The 11,336-nt window shown below is 44.2% G+C and overlaps 1 long non-coding RNA gene across 3 annotated transcripts; it reads right to left on the reverse strand.

The window, feature by feature from the left end:
* Window positions 1–5,131: 5,131 nt before the first annotated feature.
* Window positions 5,132–11,006, reverse strand: LOC123456671. 3 transcript variants are annotated; one of them, XR_006634613.1, is made up of 6 exons: window positions 10,782–11,006; window positions 9,077–9,681; window positions 8,485–8,631; window positions 8,183–8,369; window positions 6,480–6,590; window positions 5,132–5,721 (listed from the first exon to the last, which is right to left on the reverse strand). It is a non-coding gene; the product is annotated as an uncharacterized LOC123456671 (long non-coding RNA). The 3 variants fall into 3 exon arrangements; XR_006634614.1 differs by lacking the exon at window positions 10,782–11,006 and adding an exon at window positions 10,036–10,528; XR_006634612.1 differs by lacking the exon at window positions 9,077–9,681 and having other exon boundaries at window positions 10,782–10,994.
* Window positions 11,007–11,336: the final 330 nt, after the last annotated feature.

An 11,336-nucleotide genomic window follows, 5' to 3' on the forward strand; every position in this document is an offset into this window, starting at 1 on the left:
CAGGTAGTAGACAGAGGAGGGGATTTGAGCATCCAAGGTCTCCCTGGCTGCCTGTCACCTGCACTCGGGCTTCTCTTCCAGACTTGGCTGAGTACAGAGCTGGGCACCTGGAAGAAATGCCCTGACTGAGTGTGGCAAAGAAGAAAGACACATTTGGCTGTGTGATTACTTGTTAAGCAGAACAGGGACATTCTGTAAGGAACAGGAAAGAATGGTCCTAACGTATCTGAATGAACACTTTGGCCTCACAATGGTAGCTTCTGCTGTAAGGACTATGATGGTTGCATTTCTAAAACCTCTATTTATTTATTAGAGCGAGAGGGAGGCCAGATAGAGAGAAAATGGGCATGCCAGGGCCTCTCACCACTGCAAACGAACTCCAGATGCATGTGCCCCCTGTGCATCTGGCTCACATGGGTCCTGGGGAATTGAACGGGGGTCCTTAAGCTTCTCAGACAACTATCTTAACCTCCAAGCCATCTCTCCAGGATGGCTGCATTCTTTAAAACCAATGCCTAGGAATATGAGCTCGCTAGAGTGCTCAGTGACATTTGTATTGCAGCTGTTTCCTCAGAGTACCTGAAAAAAAAAAAACTCAGAGGAGAGATGGCCTAGCACTTAAGATGCTCACCTGCGAAGCCTAAGGAGCCAAGTTTGATTCCCCAGTATCCACGTAAGCCAGATGCACAAGGTGGCACATGTGTCTGGAGTTCATCTGCAGTGACTACAGGCCTCTTTCTCTTGCTCTCTCTCATAAATAAATAAGATATTTTAAAGAAAAAAGACCCAGAGGGACCCTAGCTCCTCTTGTAATGTGGGGCCATGTGAGGAATTGAGGAAGATTAAAACCCTTGGGGGGGGGGGGGCTTTGTCATACTATGGGCCTGGTAAATTACCTAAGGGTTCCATCTCTTACCAGGACTAGAGGAGCAGTCAGCTAAATGGGGAGGCTGCCTGAATTTTCCAACACCCATGTGACATTGGAGCTGGGAAGTTTGTGCATCTGCATAAAGTAGGTACATGAGAGCAGGCTTTCCACAAGGTGTTTTCTGACTCAGGCATGTCTCCAACTGGCAAGTGTGGACCCAAGTGCCACCTTCTTGAATTGTTTCTAGAAGAATAATAAGCCCATTTCATCTTTCTCCTTCTCAGGATGTCACTTTGAGTAGTCAGGAGATAGCAATCTGTTAGCAATAATACTGTTGTTACTCTGTGTATATAATATATATATATTTTTCCTGAGACAGTCTTATCATGTTGACCATGCTGGTCTTTAGCTCATGGCACTTCTCCTGGCCCAGCCTTCTAAATGATGTGTGATTGTATGTATGAACCAACATGACAGGCTGCCATGGTTGTATTTTATTTTTTAGTATTATTTTGCTTCATGGTTAGGTTTTAAATAGGTACTTTCATTTTCTTTTGCCAAGAGCAAATAAAAACACACTTTTCCCTTGCAGCTCATACAGAAATTCTGTATGATTTTTCCAGACTGGTTTGAAAGTGTTCAGGGTCCACTGCTGTGCACCTGGCTCACATGGGTCCTGGGGAATTGAATGGGGGTCCTTCAGCTTCTCAGACAAACATCTTAACCTCCAAGATAGAAGTCTTCCCCCATCCCCAGGTTGGGGATCCATGCTTCAAAAAAAAAAAAAGTAAATCCAGACTCTTCATAAAAATGAACAGTTTTATTATTGCTATAAAAGTAATACATTTTGTTTATATAAGCACTACTTGGAAAAAACCATAAAAGTATAAAGAGAAAAACAAACATCACTCTAATATTAGAAACCTAGATATAACTACTTTTAAGGCCCTTTCCCCCATATATTGATACAAAACTATGCATGCAAAATGTTCCCAATACGCTTATGGTATGTATTCAGGAACATACTGCAAAAATAATTCTGTACCTTACTTATATTATAAAAGCAAACCACGAACTATTAGATTTTTGGTTTCTTTCCTCCACCACATTGTCTGGATATTGACACAAAACTATGCATGCAAAATGTTCCCAATATAGTTATAATGCATATTAGGAACACATCGCAAAAACAGTTTAGCATCTTTCTTTGACTGTGGTGCCACAGCTCAGAGGTAACCGACCTTTACGCATTTGGTAGACACCCCCCTAAGCTTTTCCCCATGGGATCAATGCAAAACTATGAATGCAAAATGTCCCCAATATATTCATAGTACATATTAGGAACACATCGCAAAAATAGTTTAGCATCTTTGTTTCTTCCCTCCCCTTCTCTCCCTCCCTCTCCACTCTCCTTCCTAGCATTTTGCTGAGGATTAGATTCAGGGTCTTGTGCATTCTCTCTTACACTGAGCCATACCCCTAGCCCTTGGCATCTTTGTTCAATGACAAGTCACAGAAATACTGAGAGACAGCCATCATAATGTAGTTCCTCATAACGTTGTTATCTATACATGGCTACTATCTAGGCAAACCAAGATACAAAGGAGGGAAAAGATATCACAAAAAATATCTTCAGAAATATTTTAAATGAAAGCATCCTATTCCTTTACACTAGACAAACCATATTTATTTATGTTAGAGATTCAATATGTTCCTATTTTCATTTTAAAATGACTGAAATGAAAATAGACCTGGTGGTACAGGACTGTAATCTGCTACACATGAGTCTGAGTCAGGAAGACCACAAGTTCAAGGCTTACCTGGGCTAAGAGTGAGTTTAAGGATAACCTGGGTCAATCAGTGAGATTATGTCTCAAAAAAGTGTTAAGTCAGGCTTGGTGGAGCATTCCCAGCAGGTGGGAGATGAAAGCATTAGGAGCCAAAGTTCAAATCCGGCCTCAGCTTGTACAGCAGATCTGAAGCCAACCTGGGCGCCTTGAGACCCATTCTTAAGTAAATTTAAAAAAAAATACCATACTGAGATTAACATAATTTTCTTTTTCTGTGACTTTCTGAACTTGTAGATTTTTGTTGTTTCTGACCACTTATGTGACTCAACAAAGATGTGCCTGTATAGTTTGAGTAAAAATATGTTATTATTCTATCCTAAAATGTGTTGGATATGGTGGTGCACGCCTTTAATCCTAGCTCTAGGGAGGCAAATGTAGGATCGCTATGAATCCGAGGCCAGTCTGGGACTCCAGAATGAGTGCCAGGTCAGCCTGGGCTAGAGTGAGACTTTACATTTACATTTACATTTCAACTCACCAGATAGAAACTGAAAGCAATAAGACGCCTCTCCTTATACTCCTGTGGAAATGAAACTCATGCCCACCCTTCCATGGCAACGAGTTTCCTCTTTGCTTAGGGCTTACTTTTCTCCGATCTTTTCCTAGGTTGGTCCTATAATACTTACCACATGTATTCCTATGAAGTCAAGCGGCTCCCAGACCTTTCAGTTATCAATCTGTCACAAGTGCACAGTGGTATCTCGTGACATGATGATCCCCGAGATGTCTGAGGTCTGCGTATCTTTGACCCCCAATTTCTGTATCTCCCATGACCCTTAAAGACTACTTAGAGAATTATGTTTGACAACACAACAACAACAAAAAACATGGCATAACAGAACAGCACAATGAAAAAAGCAGAGAAGGAGAAAGCATTTGGTCTAAACCCTACTTCCATTACGCAATGAGCATTTTTGTTTTGTAGGTTCCTTCTAATTTCTGTTACTTTTCAGCTAATGGAGTCCATGTGACCCTGTGACCTTGATTTTTGAAAAACTTATTATCCTATGTATTTTTTAGATAGTCTTTATAATGACTACTTGTGAGGGCCAAAAAAAGGTTTTATTGGGCTAGCCACTAAATTAAGCCCTCTGCTTGGACCTTCTGTTTGTCCCCTCATGAGGGTATTTTGGCTGAATCTACTTTAAAAAAAAAATCAAAGAGCAGAAATTTTAAATGAATTTACATGGGCTTTCTTGGTTTGTGCAAGGTGGGTGATCTCTAGTTAGTACTTCGTAATTCTGAGACCAATCAACTGGGAAGTGTCTAGCTCATGTTAAGACGAGATACTTTCACTCACACCTTTTCGAACTGAACATACCTGCACAGCCCTACTTCTTGCTCTAGGCACTAAGGAGTAGATGTCTGATGACCAGGTAAGGCCTAGCTCACACAGTATGGAGTCTGGATGAGGCTGCCACACACATGCAGAAGCCTTCCCCCTGCCTTACTCTATCTTTCAAAGTTGTTGCAAATAACTAATATGAAAGCATTTGGAAAAGAAGGTAAGTGAAGGAGAAAAAGGCAAGATGCTGAGGGTTTCGATGGCACAGCAATCTGGCCTTGGGGTAATAATAATGTGGCCCAGAAAGCCTGCGCAGCGGAGGTGGGGGTGAGGGACAGGTGAGGGAACTGCCCTGGGAGAATCAGACTTCAAAGCAACCATTCCCAGCTCCCTGACTGCAGCATTGAGGCCAGGACCTCCTCTCCAAACTGCTCAGATAATGGAGCTCCATCGTGTAAGGGGAGTTCTCTAAGGCTCTAAGGCCCACAGGAAGTGGAAGTCTTTCAGGGTTCCTCCCTAATGATTCAATTTATTATCCCCACTGGGCCTTAAGCCCTTTTGAACTTGTGGAGGAGATTTAGTCGTGGAGCCAAGAAGGGAAGCAGATAGGTGAAAGATTAGGAAAGAGCTAGCAGATCCTTGTTTATTCAGTGAGCGAGCAGCAGCTAATGGGTAGGCATGAGCAGGCTGTGCTGGGGCAGGGAGATATATATTTGCTATGGTTGGTGTACACACAGTTTTTCATTAAGAGTTATGTAATAACTCTAAGTACAAACACATACATAAATCTCTGGGGTTATGAGAGATACTGCTAGCCAATGGGAGATATATCTCGAAAAATTCATGCCATCTTGGATATAGTCCCCAGCTCTTCTTTTAATTCCTATCAACACATATTTGTTGATCCTTCCCAAGCATGCCTTTTGAACTTATTTTTGTTGTCATATTGCATTCCCTCTGAAAAGCTGCCTGTAAATTAACTTGCATCTTGTAACATCATGTTTTCTCCAAGTGTTGCCCTTAACTGTACAAGATTTGAGGAACCCCTTCCCTTGCTGTTCCCTGTGCCTTGATAAGTTGATAGGTATAGTGTTTTAGAACAGTCAGCAAATAACATGCACTGCCGAGTCCTTATTAGTTTTTTTGTTTAATTGGACAGTTGCCCATATTAATGGGAATCAAAAGCAACATACAATTATTCCATCTCCCAGAGCTGGAGTATATCCAAATGTTTTCCTGTTTAGGGTTCTACTTTTGTCCTTGTCTGTGTGCATGCATAAATTTTTACAGAGTTACAACCACTGCCTTTTCTGTTTTCCCTGGTTATTGGCATGTAGTTTTTTTCCAAGTAACATTGACACACATCTGTTCGAATCAATTGATGCTCCCATCGTGACTGACTCATTTGGTGGGAAAAACAAGTTTACATGCCAACTAGAACAAAAAAAAAGCATGGGTATGGGGGTCAGCAGGAAGGAAAATGGTGGAACAGGACTGTTGACTTACAGATCATAAAACACTTTCCAGTAACATGTTTAAAGGATGTATAATATTACACTTAGTGATTGATTATATTTTAACTCCCCCCAATTCGGTGGTTTTCAATACCTAGTGAGGTAAAATGCATATAAATTACAGCTTTTGAAAGATGATTGCATTTTCTTGAAACAGGAGTCTTCTGTGTTCATATTCCCGCCAGGATTTTTGATGCACAGTTCCTTTATCAGGGGGGGAAAAAAAAAAACCCAGTATTAGTAACTCAAGATTCTGGGTGCCTTCAAAAATATCCCTGTTACTGAAATTGTTATAGAATCGTGTTCAATTCCAGGCTAACAAAGTTACCTGCATATCTTGTCCCACAATTTACAGAAACGTCAGAGATTAGATTTAGAGCTGGGCTAAGCTTTTTCTAGTTTTAAGAGCCTCGCCTGTCTAATAAACTTTATACAATGCCACGTGCACGTAGCTTCCTCACTAACAAATAACATGTGTTGGGGGAAAAGGAGAAAACAATGGAGAGGTGCCTCTTGCATGTGTAACAATGGATCAATTAATCTGGCAACTATAAACTAAATCACTTTATACAAGTCTCCCACACACTATGATGTACATTTAGCAATGTTGAAAAAAACAATTTAAAAGGATACCTTAGGGAGTTGTAAAAGAGAATTTATAGTCTGGAACTAATTACGATCTTCTTAATTGACACTGAAATGTTTGGCTAAAATATTGCTTTATTCACATTTTTGCCCTTGGAAGAAACTCCAGGCACATCACAATTCGACTGTGTTAAAGGTGCAAGGCATATTGTGAGTTAGAACAGGGTGCTGAGCAGTCAGGGTGTTGTGTGGGTGAACTCAATTTTGGTGCTCTTGGGAATTCTGGCCAAAGGCCCCTAGGATTCTGGAAGGCAGTGCTCCTAAATCAGGATACTTCTCCCCTGCCCCCGTGAAGCCCCCACCGTTCCTAATCTCACCTGTGTCTTGCTGGTGCTGGCTGGAGGGAGCAGCAGAACTTGGGGTCCTTCGGGGTGGGGTGTTCATCTAGTATCCTGTGGCACTCTCTTCTGGATTAAGGAAGAACCCTGCTGTGTGGGGAAAGGAAGAGGAGTTGATGAGGAGCAAAGAGCCCCCCCCCCAAGGGGCTAGGTGGGGGCAGAACCTGGGAGAACAGGGCCTCAAGCAGCTTGGGGTAGGTAGGGGCGGACTGGGCCTGGCCTAGGTATTGGTGCTCCCGGAGCCAGAGGGTCCATTTGGCAAGGACCCAAGCCACTTCCCTCCCCACCCCTCCACTGGCAGCCCAAGCGCAAAGGAATCTGGGAGAGTGGTGCTTTGCAAGGACACTGTCTCCCTGGAACTCAGGGCCTCTCCCAACTGAAAAACTTATGGGGGACCACGCCCAGCCTCATGGAGGAAGATAACTTAAAGGTAGCTGGTTCAGATCAGAGGGCTGCGTGGTTTATTTTTTATTATTATTTTCCTTAAAATGAGGGTGGGAAAAGATTTGGCCTTCCTTTGTGTTTCCTTATACTCCTTTACCTGCCCATGCTCCAAATTAAAAGAGATATATCTAAAGTGATCTCCACAAAGCGATACTTCACCGGGAGAATTAACCCCTTTTTCTAGGCCAGCTGTTAAGTTCCTTCTTGACTCTGGGTGTAGTTTTCTCAAAAGGCCAGTCCATTGAGGGGCAATGGCTTTAGACGACAACAGGGGCACGGCACTAATTAGCCACAGCTCAGTTTCATAGTCACAAAGGGCTCTTGAGTCAACAGCTCTGGTGCTACAATTTTTCCCCCAGGGGCTATCAAGCCAGTGCAGGCCTCCCGAACTGCCCGCCCATAGTGACAAAGGTGTCCTTGAAGCTGTGCCTTCGAGGCGGAATGCTGGGATGATTTGGGAGAAAGGGTACAAATAAGCTAGAAAAGCAGACCGGTTCACCATGTAGGGCTTCAGAACTGAAGGTCATGCCTTCCCATGTCACCTGGGGCTCACTGCATGCAAGACCCCGACCCAGTACGGGGCCCGATTTTTTTTTTTAATGCCTGAGATGTTGGGGGCAGAGGTGTGGGGAAAGGACCTCTTAATCTTTCCAGAACTCAGAAGTCCTTTCTATCTTAAGCCCCCTTTAAGGCGATCAAGTGAAATCACCCTTCCTGCCTACCCTTACTCTTGGTTGGGACCTCCGCCCGTTTGTAACTGGGGACTGAAGACGATCTCTGTTCATAGCTGTCCTGCTATGTTCTAATAGGTGATGGGGAAGTGCTTTTGCCATTATTTTGTTGTTGTTGTTGTTGTTGTTGAACTTTGGCAGTGAAGGGTGTGTTAAAATGTTGTTGTGCCTTAGTCTGGACTCTCGCTCCCCCTGGGGTTGATGCTGCAAGCGGTGGATTGAGACTTACCTGGCGGGTGGGCCCGTGTGGAAGTCCCAGACTTACTCTGGCAGCGGAAACAATACTCCAGAGCCCCAAACGCTTACTGCAGTACTGTTCCCGCTGCTAGGGCACGGCTGAGCATGGGGCACCACGTCCCGTCGACCTCCGTGCTCCTCCTGACGCTCCCTTGGTTCGGCCCGCGCCCCCTCCCAGCAACGCAGTATAAGCCCTCCCAAGTCCAAGGCCATGGCGCAAGGGCAGTGCGCAGACCCGCAAGGAAGAGAGCTAAGCCCTTGACCACCTACCTGCTCCGGAGTTGGACTTTCAGGAAACAAATGTTGCCCGGTCTTATCCTGCAGATCGCCGCCTTCTACTTTCCCCACGAAGGGGTGAGGCAGCGCTTCATGTTTTGAACATTTCAAGACTCCAAAACATGAATTGCTGCTGCATCCCCTCGGGGTCAACGAAGGGGGAGTTGTCACACCGGGGGACCTGCGAAGGGGGACAATCTCCCTGGGTAGAAGGAAGCCCCACCCCGCCCCACCCAAGAGGCAAAAGTTAAAGAAAATGCAGGATTAGGGCTACGCATCACTCTACATGGATGTACTTTTTATTAGTCGTTTTCTTCCCAGGATCTTAAGGCAGAGTGAAGGGCGTGGCTTTCATTCAATCTTTCTCTCTCTCTCTCTGTCTCTCTTTCTCCCTCCTCCCTCCCAGTATGGTGGGAGATAATTAAGGTGGAAGAGACTCTTACCTAGGAAAGTAGAGGAAAAATAAGATTAAATAAATTGAGACAATTGGGCGATATTTGGATCACTCTAACCAACTTCAAAGTCTTGGTGAAACTTGTCCCTGCTGTGTATCATTCATTTATTGGAAATAGACGCAGAAAACTTACAGGATAACCAAAACCCCTCTTGTTAGCATCAGCAGATTTGAATGCCACATAGATTTGTCTATGCAAGCACAGACGTCCTCTTTAAACTCAAGGCCAGTAGTTTTAGCCTTTTTTTTTTTTTCTTCATTCTTGCAGTAAACACCTTGCTTTGAGTTATTTTTCAAGGCAAGCAATGAGAGAATTTTCTCTAGATAAAAATACCTGGATGTCTTCACATCAAGCTGGTGAGGCAAACATAGTTATAAATAATTTATACCTATCAATGCCACTAATTAAAACTCAAATCAAGAAGTTTAATTACTTGATGTCAAATCGCTCCTTCCGGTCTCAAGCAGCACCACAGAAACTCTTTCACGTCCTGAAATGGCCGCATTGTGCATACTTCTTAATGATTAACTCATTAGATACCACTTGTTTTTTTTTAAAATGGACACACATTTGTAATAAGTTACATACATTCTCCCTTTGTTTCAACAAAATATTCAAGTCAGCTTTAAAAAACTCCGTGCACCCTCAATCACAAACCTAAAAATTAAAGCTACAAAACTAGACTTTGAACGTTAAATACATTTCTGTACATGTAAACAGATTTACTATAACTACGTCTCCTGTTTTGTTTCATTTTAAAATTATGTTTTTCAAAATTAGTACAATGGTGCTGTGTCCTATGTATTAATTAAATGTACAGAGTATTTAATGAATATAAGTACAAAGTTGTTTACACGTCAGACTGGGGTGGAGGGCTAACAAATACACTGTAAGAATAAACAAAGCCATCAATAATCTCACTCCCTAAATCGGGACAATTAAATGTTTCTAAATTCCATAGTCTTGGCTATGATTTTTACAAGGAACTTTTACATTGACGTTTGGGAATAATGGAGAAAAAAGGTGTCGATGGTTGCCCTTAAAAAGAAAAAAAAGAACATGTTTAGCAAATGTACATTTATATTTGAGAAGTTCATAACTTTCTCCCAATTAAATTTTATGTGCCACAAAAATATGTGAACCATCACATCAGACATTAATCACTCTTAATTTAGCATTTCCTTACTTAGAAAAACAAAAGTTCATTCGAAATAACAACAGTATCAAAGGCGAAGGCCCTTCTCGATTGCTTTGTAAGCGAACACACCGAAATCGAATTCACATCTTTTACTTCTTTCTTCTCTTCCAGTGTCAGTACAACGACTTAAAGCCTTAAAAAGCCCCCTCGGTTTCCTGGTTTATGTATTCCCCCTTGAACTAAACCTTACTTACGAAAGAAGAGTACAAAGTGGCATCTGGTCCCTTCTGGAGTGTCGTTCGCTGATACAATAGACAAAGGATCAATACTTTGGAGTTACTATAGCCCCACCCCCTCCAGAACTGCGACGTTTTGTCAAACAATTTAAGAGCCAAAGAACACGATTCTTTGGCCGTATTTTAGAACGTTTTGTGTTGGAATGCTGCAGATATCTCGTACCCGCCCTGAACACACGATGTACACATCCTCGGCGCATTAGGGCGAAACTAACAATGTCACGTCTCCTCCAGGGAAAACTGAACAACCTTGAAGTTTTAATTCGCGAGAGATAATGTCAAAATTAATCCCACATTTTTTTCCAAGACTTACTTTACTGCTTACAAATTTGAGGCGCCAAAAGTCCATTTACATTCTGTCAAACCCAGGCAGCCGCTCCCCAGCCGGGCAAGATCAACAGAGGCCACTGCCCCTGACTTACTTTTTCTGTCCCCTCCCCTCCATATTTACTTTTTACCTTTTTTTTTTTCAGTTTCCTGAGAACAGTTCTGGCCACACTCATTTGTTGTTGGACATTTTAAAGGTCTGTTTGGGCCCCCTTCCACCCCGATCTGCAAACGGGCTTTCGAACCCCAGAGCGACCCTGAACTTTTCCCCCCGAGTTAGCCCCACATCGGCTACAGCCTGCAGTCTGTAACGTTATGTTTGGGGAACACGCTAGGCAAGGAATCCCTTTAAAAAAAAATCAAACATCGCATGTCACCTCTCACTCCACTCGAAAATGGCGCCGAAATCGAAGAACTTCTTCAATTTCATTGTAAGCTTTTTGCAAAGGGTTCTGGGATTTTCCTGCGAAGCTGCTCCGCCGCGTCCTTAAGCTAGCGGCCGAGCGAGCCAGCCGGAGAGAGGGAGGAAGGAAAAGGTGGGTGGAGAAGCGGAAAGAACGGCGGACAGACAGACAGCGAGACAAACTGACAGAGCGGGCGGGCGGGCGGGCGGAGGGCTGCCGCGGGGAGAGCGGCCCGGGACTGGTGACAGGGCGCGGGATGCCTTGGTGGCGGCACTGGGGACGCGCTGTGCGCTGGCTGCACCGGAGCTCGGCGAGGCGACAGCGATTGACCACGACGGCGGCGGCGGCGGCGGCGGCGGAGCGGAGCCGGGCGAAGGGCTGGAGCCAAGCGCACCTCGGGAGGCGACCGGGAGCAGCCAGCGCCGAGCCTGTTGCCCCGGCCCTAGAAAAAGCCGGCTCCGGGGGCGTGGCCTGGCGCGGCCCGCGTCCCCGCCCCCCGCTTCTCCCGCTCCCCTCGGGGCCCGGGGG

Source organism: Jaculus jaculus, chromosome X (genome assembly GCF_020740685.1).
Source record: "Jaculus jaculus isolate mJacJac1 chromosome X, mJacJac1.mat.Y.cur, whole genome shotgun sequence".
NCBI classification, from domain to species: Eukaryota; Metazoa; Chordata; class Mammalia; order Rodentia; family Dipodidae; genus Jaculus; species Jaculus jaculus.